This window comes from Drosophila hydei, unplaced genomic scaffold, assembly GCF_003285905.1.
Source record: "Drosophila hydei strain 15085-1641.00,03,60 unplaced genomic scaffold, DhydRS2 tig00008114-arrow-pilon, whole genome shotgun sequence".
Classification (NCBI taxonomy): domain Eukaryota; kingdom Metazoa; phylum Arthropoda; class Insecta; order Diptera; family Drosophilidae; genus Drosophila; species Drosophila hydei.
In genome coordinates, this window is record NW_022045827.1 from 5,237,525 (window position 1) to 5,264,115 (window position 26,591).

Sequence of the window (26,591 nt, forward strand, 5' to 3'; positions counted from 1 at the left end):
GAGTGGGGCATGCAACTAAGTGGAAGGCTGCACACTTTGTCTGTGTGCGCTGCGTTCAAATGGAACAGCAAAATTGTCAAGCAAACAATATCAAAACTCTCCTGGGCCAAATACCTAAGGACCCAAGCGGCTCAAACAAGGTTAAGCTGTTTAGAAAACATATTGATTACAAGTAAAAGAAAACAGTCTGAGTTTAACTGAGCAATTTAGCATATATATATATATCTTATAGTGTTATATGTAGTATTTTAGATGTTCGCACAGTTAGAGTTTGCTTAACTTTCTATAGGCTTATGCAAAAGCAAAGTCTTTGCTTTCATTCAGTTTATTTCGCAGTAAATAGCGTGAAACATGAGTGAGAATTTATAGCCATCGTCAGCTTATGCCTAAGTGGAATTTATAATGAAGCAGAGAATAAGTTTAAGCAGCCTTTGCCTCAGCTAAAAACCAACTTCAAAACGTGAAAGAAGTGCCAGAAACAAGCGCAAGCAGAGCTGACGAAATCTAGCTAAATCTAGCTTTTTTAAAGCTAACATTCTATATGAATTGGATTGAAAATAGTTTTAAATTTACTTATGTTTTTCGCTTGACGCGCAACGAAATTAATTTATCAAAGAAAAACGAAGCAGCGCACAAAAATCGCCGCAAAAACGTGCCACAAAATGGGCAGCAAAATGGGGCAACAAGTGCGAAACCCCAAAGAATAGGCATCAAAGAGGCAGCGCATGAAAAAGCCAAAAAGCAAAAAAAAAAAGACAAAAAAAGGGAAGGAATAAAAAAGCCAAAAAAAAAAGACGAGAAAGAAGAAAAGAAAAGCAGAAGAAAATGCCGAGCTCAGCTGCTGCTGCTGCTATTTGCTTAATTAAATGCGCAATAAGTGGGCGTGGCTGTTAGGCGTAATGAAAAAAAGAAGAAAATTCAACGGTCAAATAGCGTGAGCTAAGCAGCAAAAAGACGAAGCGAACAAAAATTAAAATAAAAGAAAACTTTCGCTGCGCGTATTTGATTACAAAGCATTTATAAGCGGAGAGGATAGCGGCAAGGATAACAGGCTGGCCGCAGTCGAGCCAACACACTTAGCGCAATGAAATCAAGAAATAATAAAACGCAAAAAAACTTGCAACATTCACAACAACAACAACAACAACATCTGCAGGTAAATCATTAGGGCACCGACTTAGCTATAATTAATGAGCAAGTGGAACAACATCGCTGAGCAAATTAACCTGAACTGCTTAGGGTCGAGCCGTGGGCTCGTTCAGGCTATGGCCAGGGTTCGCTGATTGTCCAACTCCAGGTGGAGTTCAAGTGCAATTAAAACAGCGCTACATTTCGCTTGTAATCGTTTCGCTATTTGCCACATCCGCCAGCTATTGCGTAGCCCAACCTCAATTCGTTTGGAAAACTTTACTCTTTGTGGCCAGTTGTCAGGAAGATCTTTAGTCTTTAAGTTTGGATTGTGTCAACATGAACTGCCTAGCAAAATAGAGACAATACTTTATATAACAGACTCTGGTCAGCTCTACTTTGCCATGCCCCAAATGTCTATTGTCAGCTCTACCCCGAACTCTGTTAACAACTCTGCTTCAAACTTCTCCTTAGGCATTTTAGGAATTTTCTAGTCCAGATATTTTTAAGCTGTCGATAATAAATATCGATAGTTTTTTGTATAGAACTGCAACTTTAATACATAGTTTTCAGTTTGCCAAGTTATCGATAAGCGATAACCATTCAACTTCAACTAGTTCAAGTATACAATTCATTTCTTTGGCTAAAGAATATTTTAGAATTTACAAAATTTCAATTAACACGTCAGATACCGATCATATGTCATCGATAAAGTTCGTATTTTATTATTTCAGAAGATGTTTTCATGGGCTATCGATAGCATGTTATCGATAAAAAATGGTTGCTTTTTTATGTCTGTTGTTGTTTGCCTATCCTTTGCTTTTTATACAACCTAAGCTCAAAGATATGCCTTGTTATCGATAACTCAATGAACTTGCTATCGATTACTCCGAATAACTTATAGAACAACAGCTTAACAGACAAAGAAACCACCTTCAGCTAAGCCAACTCAACTGTGCATTGAAGTTGTTCTTTGATAATGCTCATTTCATAATCTGCCAGCACGATAACTGAACTATTGTGACTAGATTTATCGCGTCAAAGAGCCCCCTTTTGTGCGCAAATGCAAGCTCTGTCACTGGCTGCTGTCTGGGCTCATATTGTTATAGGGCTGCCTATGGGCTCTTTTGTTGTGGTGCCAAAAACTTTTGCCAGTTAATTATTAAGTAGATACACGAATTTATTGCGACTTCAGCCGCAGGCACGCCCCCGCACCCAGCCGCCCCTTGCGTTGTCTACTTTGTGTGTGTGCGTTGAGGTGTAAACGTGCGGATTAAGTGTCTTGCTGTCAGAACAAAGTCGAGGCAGAGAGAGGCAGAGAGGGAGAGAGGGAGAGAGGGAGAGAGGGATGTATATCAATGTATTTTGGAGGCTGGATGAAATTTACGCTTCGCTTGGAAGTTGGCCAGAAAACTTGGCTAATTTTGTTGCTGCTACCGTGTTGTTGTTTGGCTCTAGCGCTCTCAGGTGTGCATTGAAAAATTGATGAGATTTTGTGAGCTTTGGTTTTTTGTTCGCCCAGAACTTTGCGCCCCAAAATACTTGAACTTTAAAGCCAAACGAGTTGAGTGAGCCAAAGCAGACAGATATAAAACATTATTTCCGTCAAGAGTTTGCCAACTGCAGCACGGAAAAACGAAGAAGCAGAACAGCAAATGAATAGAAAATGCCAAACAGCTGGCGCAAAAAAACAGAACTTGCAGCCAAGAAGATGCACGCGCCCATTCATATGCATGGAAAATGGAGAAAATGGAAAAAAATTGATTCTGGGTACACAAAATGAAGGAAAGTATGGATGCCGGACATGAATCTATAACGAATCTGGTGGCCATATTGATTGTGTGGCCAGAGGAAGCGCTGCAAAGCGCAGCAAAGTATGCAATAAAAAGTATGCAAAAGAGTGCGAGCACGGCGCAGGAAATCAAACTTGTGATTGACTTTGCCAGCTGCTGGCACTTGAGCACATTGCTATGGACAGAGCAGCCAGTCGACGTAAGCCGATTTGTGGGCACGCACACACTGGCACACACATATATATGCATTGGTCGCTCTCAGTGTCATTTGCGATTTTTAATTGAATTTCCTGGGCGGCTCACTGCTGTTGTCTAGCAACCACATTGAAGGCAATTTAAGCGGCAGTCAAGTGGGACACAAAAGGGTTAAGCGCACGCACACACATACACGTATCCGAATGAATATCAATGAACTGTCATAAAACAGGCGCCCCCATATGTGGCAACTGCCACTGACAGCAGCCTGACACGTAGGCAAACATTTAAGCGCCCAACGAACAAACAAACAACAGAAACAACAATAGTTCACACTTGGAACAAAGCGCCTGACATATATACACACACACACGCACACAGATACATATACATATGCATATAAACATTTATATGGAGAGCAGCATACACTCAGCGAATTAAGGTTTGACATGGAATACAGCAAGTTTTCTAGATATAAATTTCATAAATATTTTGTGTGGAATAAATTTGAAATTTATTTATATTTTTATTTTGTTATTATTTTATAATCATATTTATATTTTATTATATTTTTGTAAATGATTTTTATGCACTTTTATTAACAAAATTTAATTTAAAAATTAAGCTTAAATTTTACAAAAATTACTGAATAGCTTAACAAATGTCCAAACTCTCAAAACCTATATAATATTTCTAAAGCAATTAACTGTCCTTTTCTTTCAGTGTATGCATACCTTTTGACTCTCATATGCATTCGCTCACATATTTCTATATACCCTTCGTATTAAGTTGTGCAGACCCTGTTTGTGTTGGAGGTCAATTTGAACTGTCAATGACATGTGATTTCAACTAATGACAGCTTAGGCGCGTGTCCCTGCTCTTAACAAGATCAACAAGAGCAGCCAGCCAAGCTCTTAAAGTTCTTCCAAAAAGGTCGAAAATTCAATGAAATTTTCCTGTGAACCGTAAATAATTTGATATACATAAAAGCATATATGTCGCCTGACATGGCGTATGATTAATTTAAGAGCTCGGGCTACGCTCGGTTTCCGTGTCTAATAAACTTTATCAAATTAATACGCACACACACACATATATATATATATATACACACATATATAGCTGCTAAAGCGCTTGCCAAATTGTATTTGCTTCGACAGCAGAAAACCTTGCGAGTTCTATGTGCATACGAATTTTCCTCATTTTCCTCGCTCTGCCACACTGCCAGCGAGTCCTGCATGGTGTCTGTGTATGTATTTTTGATTAGCTATTTAAGAGTTTTGTAACTGCCTCTGTCTGTGGCACAGTCGCAAACATTTACGAGCTCTCGGCTGAGTCGCGCCTTTTGACTGTCGCAAAAGTTTAAATTGTTTGGGCACATTCCGCTTTTAACGACTTTCCCTGCTTATTTATTTATTTATTCAATATCTATCGGACTGCACTTACCGAAAACATAAAGTGCTCGACTCTGCGCTGGCCTTGAACATGTCAGCTGGAAAGATAGTAAGCGGATAAAAGTTTGTATTTAGTGAAAAGTTTATAGAAAAGGCAAGTTTTTATTTGATGAAATGTTAATTTCAATTTATGGCACATTTTCATATTAATATTTGTTAAAACTTATAGTAAAAGCTAATGTAAAAAGTGTTATATTATATAGTATTTATATGTCGAGGAAACTTTTTTAACTTTTGTTTATTTTGGCTTAGTTTTTCGGTCTGTTTAAACTTCTTAGTTTTCATTTATGAAATATTTTTTATTTGTAATAAATAATATAGTTCATATTTAAGCATATTCTGAATATATCATAGGAATTGCAGTATTATCTTTGAGCTATTCCACACAGCTCTCTTAGAGCTATGACGTGACGACAGAAACTCTGCAGACTTAAGATGGGTTATAGTATAAAAGACAGACTGAACTTTCGGAATACTCTTTGCAGATATTATTCAATATATCAGGTAATCTAATAAAATATAAAAAAATGTATTTTACAAATTTATTAACAGAAATGCTTTGTAGCCGTAGCAACTCTGCCTCTTACTTCATTTGCATCCACTCTGATTCTATTACATTTATATTTTTATATATATTTATATTTAAATGACATATCTATTAAAGCTAGTGTATATCTTATTATATCATATTACACTACTACATGTGCTTCAACATATTCAAGCGATTTTATATGCATCTTTTGTATAATCAAAAAAGAGTGTCAAATCAATGCAAATTGACAAGCACTTAATGCCAATGGCCCAGATATGCATGTTGTCATGTATTCGTATCCTTGCTTATTGCCGCATTAAGTGCTCTGTACACACACACACACAAATACACACACAGACGTTTATAGACAGTCAGTGCAGCGTCGCTCGTTTGACAAACTCTTTTGACCCGAATACAGCGACGGCGCAATCGTTGTATTGATTGATGATGAATAGCATCATCCAGTAGAGTCCATTAAGCAGGACACAAGCAGACACACACACACAAACACACATATATATACATATATTTAGTGCTTTATGGCGCTTTAAATGTGACTGTGAAAACTAATTGGGTGGGCAAGCGATTTGCATGTGGCACAACAACAGACAATAATAACAGACATGACAATAATGTTCGTTTTCATGATGATAATATTCTGAGTGTTTTTTTCTTTTGGCTAGCGCCCAGAAACAGATTCTGCAAATTCAGTCAACAGCTGCAAAGGAAAGTTATGTGCAGCATTAGACAACGAGTCAAGGCAACACACAAGTGCCCTGACTTTTGTCTGACTGCCAGGCTGCTGGCTGTAACGATAATGGATCCTGTCTTGGCAAACAATTGTCATTGGCAGCGGATGCACAACTCTCATCGTGTGCTCCAATTTTTTTTTTTTTTTTTTTTTTTTTTTTTTTTTTTTTTTCTTTATTTTGTTGCAGCTTATTGTCTTAGACTCTATAGCGCATTTAGCTCTAAACCTTAACTAATGGGAGGGCAGATATGCCAATTATTCTGCACTTGTAGCTACTATCTTAATTAGTTCTTATATTGTCTAGAGGATGCAATCTCTTCAGTCTTCGCCTATTGTTGTTTATAGCCAGGTTGCTTGCGAGATGGTTAGGATGCGCTGCAAGTCTGTCCGCGTATCTTGAACTGTGTCGCCCAATGAGTTCAGCAACTGTGGGAATTGCTAAATCCCTATGTAAGACTGAGTTTCTTACAAACCAGCTGGCTCCAGTCCATCTGCGTAGTGCTTTATTCTGCAGGGTCTGAATTTTGTTCCTTGTAGTCTTCGCCGAGGAGCCCCATAGAGAGATACCATATACGAAGGTTGGGACAACTATTGCCTTGTAGATGGCGGCCTTGCTGCTGTAAGACAACTTGCTTGAAGCTCTCAGCATCCAGTCGAGGGTTTTTAGCTTGCTTTTGCATTTTGAGGTTACTTGACTTATGTGCGCTTTAAAAGTCAGCCTTCTGTCAAGAGTGATACCAAGGTACTTTACTTTTGAGGCTTTGGGAATAGTGGGCCCCAATGCAACGCTTGGGCAATCTCCTCTTCTAGTGGCGAAGGTAGTATGTACAGACTTTTGTGCATTAATGGTGATACACCACCGTTTTGCCCAGCGTCCGAAAGAGTCCAGATATTTTTGTAGTGAGTCTGAAGCTTCTTGCGCAGATACGTGACGTGATAAGATGGCGGTGTCATCTGCATAGGTCGCTATGAGTACTGCATCTGTACTTCCTATATTTGGCTCGGGAGTTGGCATATCTCCTGTGAATAAAGTATAAAGTGTTGGGCCTAGAACACTACCCTGTGGTACTCCAGCCATAATTGGTCTAGTCAAGGATACTGCTTGCCCCCTTGACACTTGGAAGGTTCTTCCAATAAGGTATGAGGATAGCAACGCGAAAAATGGGGCTGGAAGGGTGGTCCTCACTTTCTGCAGCAGTCCCAGGTGCCAAACTCGATCAAACGCCTGTTTGATGTCTAAAAAGACGGCAGAGCAGTACATCTTTTCTTCAAAGGCTCCAAGGATATGGTGCACAACTCTGTGAACCTGTTCCGGTGTTCCATGCTGTCTCCTGAAGCCAAACTGATGGTTTGGAATGGCCTCCTGGCGTCCCAGATGTGTCAGTACTCGTTCCAGAAATATTCTTTCGAATATTTTGGAGAGTACTGGCAACAGGCTAATTGGTCTGTACGACTCAATTTCTCCCACGGGTTTGCCAGGCTTAGGAATCATCACAATCACGGCGCGCTTCCAGCAGGCTGGAAAGTGCCGGATGCGGAGCATGGCGTTGTACACCATAGTTATGTAGTCTATGGTGGAGTCAGGCAGTGCTCTAAGGACTCTGCCGTTTATTAGATCATATCCAGGGGATTTTTTTGCCTTCACTCTTCTGATGTGTTCAAGAACCTCTTCTTTTGTACATCCAGTTATCTGGTCTTCAGCTGGGAGGGGCGAGAGAACGATGTCTTCTGTTGCTTCGATTTCTGAGGCCTCTGCGGTAATCACCGGCGTGAATTGGTCTTGAAGGTGGTTTGCAAAAGCCTCAGCTTGAGCTTCGTCACCAATGTGCCAGGAACCAGAAATGCTCCGAATGGGATGTCGACGTATTGGCTGCCGTTTGAGCTTTCTTGTAAATTTCCATAATTGAAACTCTGCGTCAGTGGGCGATTCAGCTCGTACCAGCGCATCGCTGATACACCTCTTTTGAAGCAGGGCGAGAGCAGCTTTAAGATGCCTCGTGGCTTCGTTGTACGTGGATTTGGCATCAGGCGTGCGTAATCTTAACCAGCGTCTCCTGGCCCATCTTTTGTGTATTAGTAGGTGTTGGGCCTCCAAGGTGAGGGGGATGTTGTACGGAGACTGTTGTCTTGTTTGGCAAGATGGTGGGGCGGCTTGGTGCGCAGCTTTGACTATTTCTTCCTGCAGTTTGTTTGCTGCGTAGTCCACGTCTTCAGGAGTGTTAAGTTCCATTTCTATGTGCAAAGAGTAATGGAGCTCGCGCCTAAAGACTCCTAAATCTGATCCTGCTGGCAGTAGTTGTTTCCTAATGGGCAAGGGCTGTGGCTGCGCGTGGATTGTGACTATTAGTGGCAGGTGGTCAGAGGATAGGTCCAAGGATTCTTCAATGGTCAATTGCCGGTCACAGATGCCTTTGTAGACAGCGAAGTCGATTGCCGAGGGCCTGTGTCCATTAATTGGGTAACGGGTGGGGGCTCCAGTCGCCAATATGCTGAATTGTAAGTTTTGAATCGCCTCAAATATGACTTCTCCGCGACGATTCGCACTATTGCTTCCCCAAAATGGGTGCCATCCATTCCAGTCGCCGCCGATGAGGGTCTTATTCAACCTTTGGCCTAGAACCTGTTCCATGTGATGATCACACAGACCAGTGTTTGGCGGAAGATAAATTGACGCAACTTCGATCGCTCCAATAGACGTAGGCAGGGTGATGGCTGAGACCTGCATTGTTGCGTTGCAAATTGACAGTAAAGGTGTATGCGGTATTGTTGCTCGTATGAGGATTGAGGATCCACCAAAGCAGTTTGCTCCTTCACCATGAGCCTGATAGTGTTCGTATCCGAAAATTTGTGTAGTGGGGCACTCATGAGTTTCTGTTATTAACATTATATCTATGTTTTCTTGTGAGAGAAACGCAGCCAGTTCCTGAGTCTTGTTTCTCAGGCCATTGGCGTTCCAGATACCCACACGTAAAGCCATTATTTGTAGGCAAGCTTGGTTATGATGGCCATTAAACTGTTTAGCATGGTTGCTTGTTGGGATTGTACTTCTCGCATCGCTTTGAGCTCGGCATTAATTGCGTCAAACTGACGTTGTTGTTGCTGAAGCATTTCAGTGAACAAAGTGTCACTTGTGGTATTCTTATTTGACGGTCCACCTCTAGCGGCCTGTGCGTAAGAAACACCACTAATAGGCGTTGCAAAGCTCGTGGCTTGGGTAATGCTCCGGGGCCTTGTAATTTCGGAAGCAGTACTCGGACCCGTAGACGGTGTTTGTGTGGGACTCCTTTTTTGTGCTGGGGATTGCAATTTGCGCAACCGCTTGTATACTTGGCAGCCCTTATAGTTGGCTGGGTGCTGTAACTCACAGTGCACACAAGTTGGTGCCTGGTCCTTTTCGCGGGTGCAGTCTTTGGATGCGTGTTTCCCGGCGCAACGCACACACCTGGGAGCTTTGTGGCAGTAGCGTTGTGTGTGTCCAAATTCTTGACAGCGATGGCATTGTGTCAGGTCGTTGTATCTTCTTGGCAGTTCCACTGTGCAGCGTTGCCTGCAGACAACTCGAATGTCCAAAATTTCTTTGTTGTTGGGGGCCTGAGCCACGTCAACAAAAAATATATTTAGCGGTGTTTTGTCCATACGGCTCAGTGGGTTGTGCACATTTGTAATTGTGTGGCCTTTGGTTTCCAATTCCTTTTTAATTAGTGTTGTATCAGTGCTGGAGTGAAGCCCTTTGAACACGACTCTATATGGTTTGTCCTCCTTAAGCTGGTAGCAGTGGAACTCCAATTCCAGCTTAGTAAAGTGGTCTATAACTCTGCGATAGTCCTCACTGCATTGGGTTAATACACCTATGTTATTCTTCTTTGGCTTAATTACGTATGATTTAGCATCAATTACTTTATCTATTATCTGTTGAAGTAGGGCCACAGACTTGATGTTTGGACACCATATGGGGGGCGGACGAGGTTTCGGTGTAGTTTGCTGGTCGGTCAATACTGGGGCTTCTGGAGCTACAGGTGATTCGCTGTAGTCTTCATCTTCTTCTACGAGCAGTGAAAATCGATTTTCTGATATTAATGCTGCATTGCTGGTGCTTGGTTCGTCGAAGATGAGCCTTTTCTTGATGGTTTTTGGTGAATTTGGCTGTTTACGTTTCGTGTTTTTGTTGTTAGTGATGCCTTGCACGGAGGCGATATCTATTTTTGAGTTTATTGGCATGATGGAGGCTTGCCTATTTGCCATCACAACGTTAAGCTGGGCTTGCATTTCTGCATTTACCTTTACAGCTGTAGCGCGGTCATTGACATTAGATGTCATCGCGGATTGTGCTTTTGAGTGCAGGCGCACTCGCGCCAAGCGACGAAATTTCGTAAATTACAATTAAAGCAATTGAGTTACGCGGAAGCAAGCGATAAGAAAACGCTGCGTGTGCGGTTTTTGTTGCTGTTGCGTTGAAGAATGCACCGCAAAGTTCTATTTTTAGAACTCTGCAGCAGTAGAGCTTAAGCGAAGGCTGTTCGAATTCACGTCTTTACAGGTCGAACGACTGATCGCGATTGTGTGCTCCAATTAGCTGGCAGGCACAAAACTCTCCAACTCTCTCTCCCTCTCTCATGTTGCTAGCTGTAAATGTCTAAACATGCCGCATTAGGGATAAAGCGAAAGCGACTTGAATTTATCACGCATACGACGCGTTGCCAAAAAGCCGCTTAGATTGCCCAACAAAATGTAAAGAAGCCGCATGCCAAATGGCGGCCGCAAGACACCCACACGAAGGCGCAGCCAAGAACGATAACTAAAAATGTAATTTGGGCATTAAGAACGCGCTTGGCAGGCATAAAATAACCTTGATTAGAAACTCAAATGCGCGCCTGCCAAAATAACAAGGTGGCTAGCAGCCGTGGTTGCTGCTGCGGCTGCGGCGGCAGTGTGTGGTCTTGCTCCGATGGTATCTCGGCTGTAACATGCCAGCACGGCCTGCCACGTGGCCAACATATATCAGAGGACCCCAGCTCGAAACGACTTTGGCCCGTGCCATATATCAGTCTGCACCTGTGCCAAAAAAGGTGCCCAGCAGCCCGAAAAGAAGGTTGCGAAGCTGCCAGCACACACACACACACACACTAATAAACCTGTGCGTGGGTGTGTGTGCATTAAAGCCTGTTTAGTAATCATAAAAGCCAGCAGCCAGCCGCACATACGCAGCGAACAGTCAAAAGTATGCGAAATATGAATGCGCTTTAACTTTCATGAGTTGCTCATAAAAGTTATGAACTTTACTTCTCCAAAAAATATCAAGATACAAAAGTATTCTAATTTTCATTTTGAGCGGGCAAAGTTTCATATGAATATGCAAAATACTCATTCAACTTTCATCATTTGTGCTAAAAAATTAAATATTTTTTATTTGAGAAGTGAAAATATATAACTAAAGCAATGAAATAAAGCTGAAGAAGTATAAAAACTCTTCGTGTGTACACGACATTTGGGGTCTCTTTCAGCATCTATTAAGCTTTGTATGCTTTTCAAATCTCTATATCAAAATAAAATGATTGATTGATTGATAAATAACAAGCTGTGTCCAGCATAAGAAACAAGCGAGACTTCGTTTTAGACTCACAAAAATGATTTTCAATAAATTTATAGAATGTTCCGGGAGCTGTTACTTAATCGATTTTAAATGTTTATTCAATATGCATGTCAAACTAATTTTGGTAAAATTTTTTTATTTTCATAGATTTTTTATTGATGCACTCAAAGTTTTTGACAGCGAGAGAAATTTAAAAAAAAATAAAAATATAAAATAAAATTTATTTTTAATAAAATAATATATAAAAATATAATAAAATTAATTTTAAAAAAATATATATATAATATAAATAGAAATATATATAACTAATATTAAAAGAAAACCCAAACAAAGCCTGCCAAATAGCTAAGATATTTGTTCAGTGTATAAAAAAAAGAGATTTGCAAAGCGAGAAAAACTTTGTAAGCGTCGTTTGCTGTTACTGTGACATGAGTATGTGTATGTGCGTGTACCAATTATGTGTATGTGTGTGTGTGTGTAGGGCGTTTAGTTTTTATGCATGGCAATAGCCAGCAGCGAGACAGAGACGCAGAGATGCAGAGAAGTTTGGCAAGAAACGAAACGAAACGAAGCGAAATTCCCGCAGACACCGGACTAATCAACTAAATTGCAGCAGCCTTTTAGGCGCACGGCGTACATATGGCGGCCATAACCTTAGATGGGGCTGTCCTTTTAGCATATGTTGTTGCTCGACACATTTGCTGTTTTGATTGGAACATCAGGTTGGGCGATTGGGCGATTGGGCGGTTCGTTGCCAGATGATTGATGGCAGCCACTGAATAGCGTTCGAGGGCTGATAAAATGTACTCGCTGTACAAATGAGGCGAGTTTTGCCATAAAGAAGAAGAAAACAAAGTGCCAAGGGCACATTGAATGCCAATTCATGAATGCAAAATTTCCAATAGGAGAGTGAAATGTAAGTTTAAAGCCTAAATTACTTAGACAGCTTCAGCTAATCTTGGTGCAAGTTATAAGAAATTGAGCTTCAATTGTTGCTTCTGCTTCTTTCCCTTCCATTTTTCCTTTTTGTGAAGTGACACTTGCGTTGACAAATAACCCCGCCAAGTATTACATTATATCACATCATAATCAAGCCACAGCTTGAGAAGTTCACCAGCCTTGTCATTAGAAGGGCGTGTGCTCCATACAAGCCTTGTCTGACAATCTGAGTGTGCGTGTATGAGTGTGTAAGTGGGCTCAAGTACCCTAGTCCTATATTCAAAACACGCAACACTTGTCATCAGCAGGCGCCGACAATCATTTACGCAGTAACACATACTCTCACACACGCACACACACACAACACGGGCGCGCGCTCACACACCACAATAAGCAGCTGTCTACGACTTTGCGCTGTGCCGCCCCCTTGAGATATTTGTTTGCCGCTTTTATTAAATTATCCCACAGTTGTTGTTGGCTCAAAATACCCTGTAATCAGCAAGTGACAGGGTGGGCGCAAGCTAATTGCAGTTCGTTTGCGTTGAGTGAACAAATACTTTGCCCTGAGCTTTGCTTCTGAAATCAGGTTTGTCATAGTAATAAGGCCGGCCTTTTGCTTCAAGTCTTTCTTATTAATTTTTAAATAAAATTTAGCGTTTATAATTGTAAGTTAAACGTACTAACATATTTATATTTAATATTTCATATATTTTTGTTATTTTTTTCCTTTTTCGTATTTTATATTTATTTTTCATATGATAATATTAAATATTTGATATTTTTATATTTATGTTTATATTTTATTATTAATTTTTGATATATTTTATATTTTTCAAATTTCATATTTTTTATATTTTATATTTAATTTTTTTATATTTTATATTTAACTTTTCATTAATATTTTTCATGTTTAAAAATGTATATAAAAATATAGTTTAATTTTTATTTCATGTTTATTCTCTTATTTAATTTTATTCATATTTTATATTTCATAAATTTTAAATTTTATATTTTATATTTATTACATTTTTTAAATTTGATATTTTATGTTTCGTATATGTAATTTAATATTTTAAATATTTTTTTTATATTTTTTATGTATTATAATTTTTTTATTTGATATTTCATATATAATTTCTTTTCTTTCATTATTAATAATTCACATTTAATTGCTACTCCCATTTCTAACTCTCGTATTTATTAAGTTTCATTTTACTTTCTAGGGTATCTCTTGGCCATGCTCTTGCAACTTGAGCATTTTTAATTGTTGTTTTACATTGTTTGTTTGTTGACATTTATTTTGTGACAGGTTTTGATTTTCCGTTGCCTACTTAGCTGGCATTTGGCACGTATTCCTTGGCAGACTTTTTATCGTCCCGTCGTGCCCTTGCGGCATTGCGTGCTTTGGTCTGTACCTGAGAACAGGTGTTTCAAAATGAACGCAATTGAAACTGAAGCAAGTGAGTTTTAGACTGACATTTAATGCTGCGCGTCTGTGTGTTGCTGTGTGTGCTGCACTTGACTTAATTGAATCACTGATTGACATCTCATTGTTTATTTTTGGCTGATCTCTGAGCATTTGTCATGCAAATAAACAAATGCCCAAAGCAAAACTGGAATACAGCTATGAAAAGTGGAGTCCTCTTTGTTATATATGTGCTACATGTGTGTGTGTGTGTATGTGAGTGCGCATGCAGCACTCACAACATTCATCAATTATCAAGTGAAAAGAGCCCCGAGAATAAAACGAAAAAGCAATAAATCTAAACAAGGCCCCCAGGGACCTCCAGCCAGATCCAGCGAAAATAGGACTGAGAGATGGCTAGATGCACAAAGAGAAATAGAGAGAGACGGAGAGAGATGGGGCTATAGATTATGCGTATATGCATCAGCATCAAGATTCATTTCACACGGCCGTTGCATAAGCAAAGCTCTGGATGCCGCAGCTAGACAAAAGCCTTATAAGCGAAGTACATAAAGAAGGAGTGGAAAAATAGCTCTTGAAAAAGTTCGGGCAACTTGTTAAGGCCAACACAATGAAACTAAGAAATAACTAGACTTTTAACGGGCTGGCAGGTTGGATAAGTAAGTTGGGCTTATAAAATTGTGCAATGTAAGGACGGAATGCGGGAGGGGAGGGGAGGTTGCCTGCAACACGTACGTGGCAAATACAAATTTAAGTAAAACAAGCTGGCAACAAAGTTTGCACAGCGAACATTTTTCTTTGCACTTTTAGCCAGGATGCAGGCAACACATGTGTGTGTGTGTGTGAGTGAGTGAGTGTCCGTGTGTGTGTGAGCGTGAGTGACGTCTGTGGCATGGAACTAGTGGCAGAGACAAAGGCAACGTTGTGACTGAACAGACGAGGGCAAGGAAAAGCCATTGATTTCACAGAAAATGTAAGAGAACCGAGTGTAAAGCAGACCCAAAGGACTAAAAGGACTAGAGGATATGCAGTACGGGCAACAGCAAATAAGGCCAAGAGCGGAGTGTGCTGTGGGGAGTCGAAGCTGAAAGGCGTTCAGCTGGCAAACATAAGTCGCACACTCAAATCAATGGCATTGACAGTCGGCTGGTAAGGCGTGCCAGGGGGTGGGGGTGTGGCAGAACAAATGGCATAAAGCTGTATGAGGAGAGGGGGTTGGGCATGGCAATTGTATTCATTTGACTTGGCAACCAATTGTTGCAAGTGGCAATTGTTGTAATGGAAATTCGCAGCAGGCATCTTCAAATAAAACCAGAGCAAAGCGCCATCAAAAATTTAAATGGGCAACATTTTCAATTTACAATTTTCAATTTACAATTTTCAATTGGAATCTTTGAAATTGAATTAATATTCAATGTGTAAATATTTTAAATGCATACATAGACATCAAAGGCTAACTAATTGTCTGCCAGGAGCTGTGCCAAAGATCCATACTCATTTCATATTTATTGCATAGTTAACAAAGGCAGCAAATAAAGGTCTTAGAAGGTTTTTTTAAATAATAATTGCGCAGAGTGCAGCTAGTGTAAAAAGCACATTCAAGAAAAATATTTAAGTTTTGCTTTAATTTAAAAATAATTAAAAATAAATTCATGTTTCGAGTAAAACTTTTTAAATGAAGAAATTTTTTTAAAATTCATTTTAAGACTTTGAATAAATTGTGTTTTAATTTGTCTGAGACTTTTTGCTGGATATTTATTTAATTATTTATGTTTTTAAGAAACTTATGGCCAAATGAAGTTTTAAGCTAAAAATGTTTAGCAATTAAATAAGTTCTAAAAAAAACGAGATTTTTGTAAAACTGAATTTAAGATTTTTAATATATTTTGCCTTCATTTTTACAACATTTTTCACTGAATATTTATTTAAATGAAACTAATGTACATTAAGCATAATATATTGTTTATTTTTTTTAAACTTCATGTGGCACAAAAGTTTTATATAATATTTTATATTCTCTCTTTACTCTCTTTACTTCTCAGCAAACCCTACGTTTATATTCTAATATATTTTTGCGTTTATTAAGAAATCATAAATGGAAGTCACTAATTGCTTATATAAGAATTGTCTATATACACACATATATATCTAGTATCATATAGCAATGAAAACTAACTGTAAACAGTTCTGCATGATATCATATGTGCTGTAAAGTACACATCTTATAAGTAGATATTATTGAGCCCACAAATGCAGCTGGTGCGTATGTGTGTGAGTGAGTGTGTGCATTTTACATATACTACATATGTATATATATATGTATATATATATATATATATCATCTGTATACACATTCCATTTGTGGGTGTGCTTTTTTTCGTAAACAGAAAGCGCCGAAAAAAATGTGACTAATAGAGAAGAAACGTGCAGATAAAAGCAACAATAATAAATAAAAACGAAAACGAAAATTAAATAAATAAATGCGAAAAAGAACAACAGCAACAACAACAGGGGAAGGGAGGCAGGGAGATGGAGGTCGACTTTCTGAGCGTTGCAGGCGGATGAAGACGTGACAGCATAAATGGCGGTCAAAAATGTGCCCATTGCCTTATTTGCGTTTGTAATTGCGTGCGTGTGCGAGTGTGTGTGTGTGTGTGAGAAAACACAATTTCAAGGATTGCAATTACAACAACAATAACAAATAAGCAAGCAAACAAGACAACAGCAGCAACAACCACAGCGAGCAGCGAAAAGAGTAGAAAGATAAAAACTACCTTGGCCCAGAATTGAGGCGCATAAATACAACGCACCTACATTGTCTGCCTGCGTGTGTGTGTGTGTGGGTGTGTCCATCTATGTGTGTATTGGCAGCAGATATCGAGCGCATTGAGCTCACTGCAATAACAACAACAGCAGCGGCAGCAGCAGCAATGAGAGCCGCAATAACAAGCAACAATAAATGCCGACGACGCTGTCACTTCTGTCGCGCTAGCAGTGAGGGAGTGAGAGGGCAAACAAGGGCAAGGGGTAGGCAGCGGGAGAGGGAGAGAGCAGACGTTGTGCGTTGCAAGGGCAAGAGAAAAGCGCCTTCAAGTGCCTATAAAACGAACTCTGGTGCAAAAATGCATTTTGCAACCGTTTTCAGTCAGTAATATAATGAGCCATAATTTTATACACTAAATGTTATTTAATTAAAATCAATATTAACTAATATTATCACTAAATATGTAAAAAGTCGAATATAAATTATTATTTGACATTTTTATGATATAAAATTAATGCTAACGAATTTTTCGCTCTATGAAAGTATCACGATTCAAGTTCTATGTTAATTAACTTATTGTTAATTTAAAAATAGATTTATATTGCCTAAATAATCATTTTTATTATGTTTATTAATGCAGTAGATGGACCAGTGTATAAAGCTATAAAATTGTATCTAATTGACTTTAAGAATTATTCAAAAATAACTTTTTGGCTATAATCATTATTATTCTTATTCATTAATAAAAGTTATTTTTAAAAGCAATTCATTGCTTATGACTGTTATAAGTCTAATTATTACTGTCAATAAAATTTGTTATAAAATATTGTTGTCATTATAATTAATTATATAATAATTATTTATTCTTATAATATTATTATCTTTATTTTATAGTTACATATAATATATATATATATATATATATATATAAATTATATATATAATAATATATAATATATATGATAATAATAATTATATAATATATGTATTATAATTATTAATAATTTTATTATTATTTTTATTTTTAATGAAATATTAAATAAAAGTTTATTTTAATTTATTTATTTATTTTATTTAATTTTTTACTCAATTTATTTATTTTTAATTTATTTTTTACTCAATTTATTGTTTATTTATTTAATAATCCAACTATAATTATTATGTCATCAAATATTTCTTGTAGTCTGGCTGCACTTTGCACTCGCATTAAACCTGAGCTATGCAGCTACTCAGGTAAGAGGAGCACAGTATATACATATATATATATGTATATATATATAAGCTTGTCTGACATATTGTTAAATGCACATTTGAAATCAGAACGCCTCACTTAGCGCTGCTTAGTAAATAGTTTCGCTTAGTTTTTGTGCCCGATTCGCACGTCCCAATGCAATGTGCAGCAGCAGCAGCAGTGGCACTGGCAGTAGCTGAGGCAGCAGCAAATGGGGCAAATGCAAGCACAAAGTGCATGCTAAAGACGTGACCAAGACGGCAGAAAGCAGAAATGCAGGCGACGTTTAACGAGGCGTATGCGCAATATGCTAGCAATTGGTCAGCAACAGCGTTCATATCTCTATGACAGCATAACAGGTAGACAGACAGAGGCGCGGGCTTTATATTCAAGACGTGTTCGATGACTCAAACAACCTGTCGGACAAAGCGACAGACATAGGACCGAAGACTCGTCATAGCTGGCTTATCAGCAAACCAAAAAGTTTGCCCTGTAAACATGAGCATAACTGCAAAAGCAAAAGCAAAAGCAAGAGCCAAGAGAAACTGAAACTGAAACCCCAAATGGCAATTGCCAATTGGCAACTGGAGGGCTTGAGCCACGTCAGAGACCGATAACACACACACATAGGTTGGGGCCCAATTGGTCGTTGAACACGTTTTTCAATTTGCAGCTAAAATAAGTGTGTGTGTGTGCGTGTGTGTGTTAAAGTAAAATAATGAGAATTTGTTGAAATTGTTGTTGCTGGCGGTATCTTTGGCATATTCTTGACCGCCTTTTGTGCAATAAAGTGGAGCAACAACAACAATATCAACGGCAGCAAATGTGTATACAATTAAAATTATTTATTAGTGCGGCTGCTGCTGCTGCTGCTGCTACTCGAGGATCCCATCTTCAAGTACAGCGGCAGCGCAATTGGCCTCAACAGTAGCCAAGACTGAAAACAAATTCAAAGATGGCAACAGCAGCAGCAGCAGCAGCGGCGGCACATTTGGCCATGCCTTTTTGGCCATTTGCCAGCTACTTTTGGTGGCTGCCACCCAACAGCAGAAGAAGAACAAGCAGCAGCGGCAGCAAAAGAATAACAACATCACGTTGTATCCATCTACAACAACCTCGGCCAAGTTGGCTTTGGACTAAAGCTTATTTATGTGCGTTGGCTGCGAAATATGGCGCACAATTTTTGCTTTTTGCTTATTTACTGCAGTCTACAAAAAGAGCAGCCAAAAAGCTAATTGGGTGGGCGGCCCAAGTGCCGCCAGCAGCAGCAGCAGCAGCGACAACAACAACAACAGCAGCAACCGCAGAACAGCCAAAAGATGCAATATTTTCTGCATATTTAAGATAAAAATATTTCTTTATGCTAACAAGCTCTCGCTCTGACCCCCGCTCTCCCTCACGCTCTCCCTCGCTTTTTTCTTCTGTCTTTTATGTGATCAATTTTATTTCATTTGGGCCTTACAACAGTCCACAATATATAGAATATATATGACTTAACATGCGTTATGCCATTCTCAATTGTTGAGCTTTACTAAATGCTGTTATCTACATAATTATTATTTATTTCTTGAGGAATAATCGATAAATATCGAAGCTCTAAGCATATTTTGTTGATATGAGGAATTAAGAATTTGGAATTATATAGAACTGATATTATATATACATATAACTTTTATAGATGATCAACAAATATTGATTTATGCTTTTAATGCTGTAATCGATAAATATCGAAAGGGTAAGTCAAGATAATAAGAAGAAAGTAAAGAGTAAAATAATGACAGAAATTTTGAGTAATTTTAGATTATCTTAGATAAAGAATTAGTTTATTTTTTCGTCAAAGGGCGATATCGATTTACATCGATTGATATTTATGTATATCTTTCATTTTGTGTAAACTCAAAAGTTACTTAAGCTAGATCAGCTTAATATAGAAGTCTACCTAGTGAGTATTATCGATAATCAATAAATATCAACCATGAAATCATATTGCATAGCATTTAGATGATATTTCTGACTGATACTTTCTGCTGCCTCTGTCATGCTAGCCATTTGCATTGAACTTGTTACAACATCTGATCTCTTAGTTCAACTGCACTGGCATGATTTCGTCCGACAACCACCTGCAACTGCATTGCGCTACATGTTTACTTAGCCCAATTGAAGGCAGGCCAAATGGAGAGCGGAGCAAACAAAGCGAGAGGCGAAGATACTGAGGAAATCTCCACATTCCTGTCGCTCAACCTAACTGCCATAATAAAGATTGCAAATGCTTCTGATTTGTAGGAGGTTTGCTTTCTTATTTTCGTCTTATGCTTATCAAAAGCTCAGCAAAGAGCGCAGCCTGAAAAGGCAGAGTGTTGAGCCAAATGTTTGAACATTCAGCAGAGCGCAATGATAAAGGTAAAGTCAGTGAACTCTCTACATATACACACAGAAATTTATTGTTTACATGCTTATCAGTGAATTCTGTAGCTTCAACTGATAATTGCCAAAAATTTTAGCTAATTTGGCGTGGGAAAATCACTAAATTCTATGTGTATATATGGCAGTGTGTCTAGTCAGGGGAATGCCCCTAATGAATGTGAATAAACTGCCGCATTTACCATTAAATGAAAAGAATTTACTTTGATGTATTACCCTTAAGAGAGAGATTTTCGTACAGCTGTTGATCTGCTTATTAAGTACGTTCGGAGCGCATCTTCGCTTCCGAAATTAATTAAGGAATTGTCACATCAATCAGGCGCCCACTTGCCGACTGGCATTGTACTTGTTTCACAGGCATTTCGCTTGTTGCTGTTTTTGTTTTCAAATAAACAAATAAAATGCAGAAAATAGATTTACGAGTGTCGCGCAATTTATGACAGATGTAAAAATTGTCAGCGCTTTTTATGGCCCACGTTTTTGACGCTTGACTGAAGTCTGAAGAGCTGACTGACCAGCTGGCCATATCCATGGCCCTGACGGACTGCCCAATGACAGGCCGGAGACTGAGAGACTGAGCGAGACTGAGACAGAGGTAGAATGAGCTCATCACCCCCACACGCTGCTGCTCCTGCCATCCATTCTCAAGGCAACAAAGTTTAAAACACTTGCTTCTTGATAATGAGAAAAAGTTTTTTTTATATATTTCTCATTTCTTTTTTCTTTGTGTTGCATTCGAGACAAAAGTCTTGATGATGATTACAATGATCCTTGGGCTTGTAATGAGATATGGCCAAAGCACTTTGCTAAGCAGCATTATATTTATACACAGTCACCCACACACACACACACACGAGCGTGCATGCACATACGTGTTTCTTGCAGCTTTCTTTGTTACGTGCACAGGTCTGCCCCCCTCTCCCCTTTTCATCGTCTTTCTTTCTTTTCTGCGCAAGCCTTTGTTGCTATAAGTTCTTCACTGGAATAGCTACTTCTAAGAAGTACTTCAAATAATATTAATTAGCTTTAAATGTTTTCTTACAGGGCTAGAATAACATATTTATAATTAATTTACTTGACTTGGAAATTTCACTATTTCACCATGCGTATACGTTATATTTTGTTACATATGAGCAAAAACTTAGTTTTCTAGATATATTTAAAAACATAATTTAATTTATTTGAGAGGCATTTTTTTAGTATAACAAGAAAAATATATTAGTTAAGTTGTCAAAAGTTTTCTTTTCCAAAATTAAAATTAAATTTTAGTGCAGTTTTAATTTTCATTTATTTCCACTAAAATAAAACATATATAAAAAATAATTTTGCATCTTTACAAATTTTTTTTATTAAAAGTTTTTTGAGTATATTATAAAAAAAACTTAGAGCCGTCAAAAATTAAATGAGAAATCAAACAAATTTTAGCAATAGGAAAATTAAAATTTTCTTTTAGCTTTAAAGAACAAATTTTTTAAAACTATATTATTACTATGCAAAAAATTGATTTGCAAATTTAATAAACAATATTTTTGTAGTAAGATTGTTTATTCAAAGAAAATTAAAAAAAACCTTTTTAGTAAAATCCCATTCATTAAATAAAAAAGGGCAAATAAAACAGATTGTGGATAAGCTGCTACATTTTCTGCTGTTGCAAATTACAATAGAATAAACAATTCAAATTTTTGCCATTGACAAAGTATCCAACTCTGCGTATGCGTCGCGACGTATACGTAATTTATGCCTTGTTTGCCACGCAGAACTTAAAATTTAAATAAATGACACTGAAGACCATAAATTACGCGCCTTCTTAAGCAGCTCTAACAAAAGGTTCTTACCCTTCAACTGCCACGGGAAATGTATCCAAAATATTCCGCATTACAATAAAAAAGAGCAGAAGAAGAAGCAGAAGAAGAAACGCAGAAGCAGAAAAGTTTGATTTTTTTTTGTTCGTCTATGCAAAAGAATCCAAGAAGTTGTCACACGCTGCAGTTTAATGTGAAACTAATGCTGAAAACTGTCAGCAATTGGATATATATATATATATATATATTGTATATATATTTGTGTGCTTGTGTGTGTGTATCCAAGAGATGCCTTCCAAAGTAACCGAAAGCCGAAAGGTTGCACGAAAGTAGAAGATGAAAATTAAAAGAAATTTTTCCCTTGCAGCCGAAAATTTTCAATTGCAATTTTTTTTCAATTCGATTTGCAATTTGCAATTCTTTTGTTTATGTTTTTCTTTAACGCATTTGTGTTAGTAAAATTTGGATATTTCTTTTATTTATGCCAAATTTTGTGTTGTTGATCAATTTACATTTTGCACTTCACTTTGACACATTCAACATTTTGTTTGTTGATTATTTCCAATTGTGGTGTAAAATATTTGATTTTTATTAACATTTATTTTTCATTTAAAGTCTTTAAAAAATTCTAGCAAAAATGTTTGCTGAGTTATTTTTAGCGTCGGGCAATGAAACTACAAAAATTTTTTCACTCACATGTGGAAAATGCCGCTGCACGCACTTTTCATTTTATTTTCCGATATGTTGTTGTTGTCGGTGTTGTTGTTGCAGTTGTTGTTGTTTGTCACTTTCGAGTTTTTACCCTTTGCATTTGTGGGTATTTTTATAGAGAGAGAGCGAGCGAGAGAGAGCGAGTGAGTGCCCAAAGGAAGAACTCGACGCGTTGCGATAATATTTTTATTTTGATTTTTTTTTCTTGTATTTTGCTTGCTTTTATTTTGTATTTGTTATTTGTTATTTTCTGTTATTTTTATTTTTTGGTCTGTTTTATTTTTAGCGTTAAATTTTCTGCGGTCAGCGATTTAAAAATAACAACAGCAGCTCCGCATGGATTGCACTTTAGTTGGACATGGACTTTAAAGCTGATGCTGATGCTGATGCTGTTGATAATTTCTTGCTTGAAATTCTTGAGAAACTCGCGCCACAAATTTTGAATCGTAATAATAATTTTTTGATTTTGGAACTTGGAACTTGGTTCTGATTTAGCATGTGCTCTGCGTACTTTGTAGTTGTATTTGTATTTGTATAATTTTGTTTTTATTTTTGATCAGCGTTCACTTTTGTTGTTTCTTGTTTCAGTCTGAAATTGTGTTTCAGTTTTCAGTTACAGTTCAACCACATGCGATATCTTTGACGGCGGTTGACTTTTGTTACTTTTTGTTTTTTGTCCAATTCACCGCTCCGGCGTTCTGCTCACTTCGATGAACATCTTGTAACTATTTTCAAAAAGCGCACGAACGCAGCTGCAGAGCAACAATGACGCCGACGGCAGCGACGGCGACGACAACGACGACGCTGCGGAGCGCACAAAAATCAAACCAGCAGCAGCAGGCAGACAAACGAAACCGAAACCGAAACAGAGACCGAGACCGAGACCACCGCACAACAACAACAGCAATAACAGCGCCAACTCAAGAACACACAACAGCAGCAGAAGCAGCCAACAGCAGCAGCAGCAGTCGTCGTCGCAGTGCATATGTGTGTGTGTGTGTTCTGTGAGAGCGTCAGAGAGTGTAATTTAAAGTTAAAGAGCCAAAAGCAAAAGAGAGCGCACTGTTGCTGCTGCTGCTTGTGCTTTTGTAAACGCAGGCCACAAGAAAAAAACGAAGCGTAGCATCCGCGTGCTGCGCTGTTGGCTACTGAAGAACTGAAGCACTGGCCGGCTAGTCAGCCGAACCAGCCATGCCAGCCGAACCACAGCAACAGCAGCCGAAACCGAAGTCGAACGATATGTAATACGGTTCGTGAGCGACTGCGACGGCGACGGCGACGTCGAGACAGCTTCGTGTGCTGCCAAAGAGCGCCATGATGATTACTTAAGCAGTGACTAACTAAACCAGCGCTAACAGTGTGCGGAGCGCACGAGCCAAACGAAGCAGCGAAGTAAAGCCAGAGGCTAAGCCGCCGTCGTCGTCGTCACATAACAACTTATTGCATTGTATATTTAGCTGATTCGGCTGCTGTGTCTGTTAGATAGCGCACTGTTAACAGTTGCTCTGTTGCTTTGCCCTAACCTTATGTTATGACCATATGAAGCGCTCATGCATTTGATTAGCTACATCGATTTTAATGTCTCATTTAATTAGCTGGAATTGTCAGAGCTAATGGCCTGGCAGTTATAATTAGTTGCACTTTGTGACAACTTTATCACTAGGTTTGACGGCCGCAAGCGAATTTGCTCATTAAAGCCAGATGGGAGACGCGAGAGCGGCAACTATTGCAGCGGAGGCAGCAGCACAACAAAAAGCCAGCCGAAGCCAGTGACAGGCAACAATGGCAGATGAAGTACAGTAAGCGCTTATTAAATGCGCTGAATGCAAATAAAACTTTTAAGCTTAATAGAAAATGGCGACTGAGGACTATGGACGAGCATCTGGGAGCATCGAGAAACAATGGCCGGAAATTCGCGCTGCGGAAGCCAACAACAGCAACAACAACAGCAACAACGCCACTTGGGAGCTCGTCAGGCAGCCACAAAAAGCAGCTGTGTCCCGTCCTTGCCCCACTCAAAGGAATTCGCCTAGCGCGGCACAAAACAAAGCGAGCGTATAATGTTGCGCCATAGACCAGAATCGGGGGAGTGAGGGTGCAATAGTGAAAGGGCTGATTGGGTTGCCCTCCCTTTAACTGACTGCAAGTTTTACCCCAAAAAAGTTATGAAACATTCGAGCAGATTTTCATATTATTTTCTTTTTTTTTTGGCTAATATAAAAGTCGAGTGCATAAATCAAAAGCTCTGCATGTCCATCTACTTCACAAACACTTGCCGTCCCTTTCATGCAGTGTCACTTGGCATATTGATTAATGAGCCATGAGCAACTGCACATAGCTTGGCACTTAGCACGTGCTGGCCGGGTCCAAAGTCAGGTACAAGGACAACGGCAACAGCAAGAGCAACAGCGGCTACAAATGTTATTTATGGGCGCCTCAGAATGCAATTTGTTGTGGTCAACAAATCGCCATACAAATCGCGAACGAGAGATCATTAGAGAATCAGAGACAGCCAGAGGGGGAGCAAGAGGCAGAGAGTGAGGGAAGAGATGGGCGAGTGTTTTGCCCAAAAAAGAAGGACGGTAAGTAAGTTGATTAGTCACGTCCGAGGAATGCCGAAAATAAAAGATGCTCAGCACCCAAAAGGTGAGGTTCCATCCAAAAATCAAATGCGCTAAAAGCGGCCAAGAAATCAGCTTAAGCCAAATGGCGTTAATCCATGAATTATTGCCTAAAAGCATGCCAAAGCGCATTAAGTTTTTGACTCTTCGTTCTTACCCGAGCAGGTAAACAGACGAACTGATGGACAGACGAGCAAGTGGACAGACGAACGCAGAGACAGCCGCAGGACAACAGCGACAACAACAGCAACAACAACAACAGGTAGTTGTTGCTAGCTTTTATTGAAGCAAACGAACATTTGATACCCTTGCTAAGGGTTGGGAATTCATTAATTGTAGCATAATAAGCTCTAGATAAATTCCTTTGAGAACTAGTTAAATAAAACGCATGTTTTTATAAGACAGATTAAAGAGAGACAGAGAAAATGAATTGGGCAGGGTTACAGAGAGAAAGAGAGCGAGAGAGAGAGAGAGAGAGAATGAGATAGAGTGAGAGAGCTAAAGATAGCGAAAATAATGAGGGGGATGGAGCGCACGTAGAGAGAGAGCGGATTAGATAGAGAGAGATAGACAGATAGTAGAGTTAGGCACACGCCCACAGGCAGAGCAAGCGCGAGTTCGAAAGACCCATTCAAACAAAAGAGTGAGAGCCACATGCAAACTGTAGAGAGAGACAGACAGATAGCGATGCTGAAAGAAACGCTCAAAGACATTGACCAAATTAAGATGTCCTTGAGAGTCTAAAGTCTAAACTATAAATAGCAAGATTCCCAGTTTATAAGAGCACGTAGAACTGAATAGATTATCTTATCAATACATGAATTTCGTAGTCCAATATTTAGTGCCAGATCGCACTATTATTTCAATGAAACCTGCTGCTGTATGCCATCACTATATACATAATCTGCATATGCATATAATATATATACTAAAAAACAATTACTTAATCTCATAAGTGTCTGGGGTTTTTCATGAAATGGTCAGCACTGCAAAAAAATCAGCTTTTTGAAAAACCCCCTTCATAATATTGAAAATCCCATCAAATTAAATTATATATAAAGACAAAAAGAAAACATTTCTCAGCAATACACAGAAAGGTATTATAAATGGAAGTCGTTTTGGGCATGGCTCATCTATTGGCTGCCTTATCAGCCTGCCCCAAATCAATATACCCTTTGTTAGGGCAACAACAAGCCAGCCAAAATAGCAACAAGCAGCAACAACAATAAGTAA

At 38.7% G+C, this 26,591-nt stretch overlaps 1 protein-coding gene and 1 long non-coding RNA gene across 6 annotated transcripts in view; one reads left to right on the forward strand and one right to left on the reverse strand.

Annotated features, from left to right (window-relative positions):
* The window catches only part of LOC111592925, a 50,862-nt gene extending 27,235 nt beyond the window's left edge, over positions 1 to 23,627 (reverse strand). For 4 of the 5 annotated variants that reach the window (XM_030224482.1, XM_030224481.1, XM_030224483.1 and 1 more), the window contains exons 1-2: positions 22,723 to 23,627; positions 4,563 to 4,608 (exon numbers count right to left, since the gene is read on the reverse strand). The gene's annotated coding sequence lies outside the window, so the exon portion shown is untranslated. Of the gene's footprint in view, positions 1 to 4,562; positions 4,609 to 22,059; positions 22,158 to 22,722 lie in introns of those variants that run through there. The other variant, XM_030224480.1, reaches the window with a different exon arrangement.
* Positions 23,628 to 23,677: 50 nt separating this feature from the next.
* On the forward strand, positions 23,678 to 25,755 carry LOC111605511. Its single transcript, XR_002751802.2, has 3 exons — positions 23,678 to 25,319; positions 25,374 to 25,383; positions 25,524 to 25,755. It is a non-coding gene; the product is annotated as an uncharacterized LOC111605511 (long non-coding RNA).
* The last annotated feature ends 836 nt before the right edge of the window (positions 25,756 to 26,591 follow it).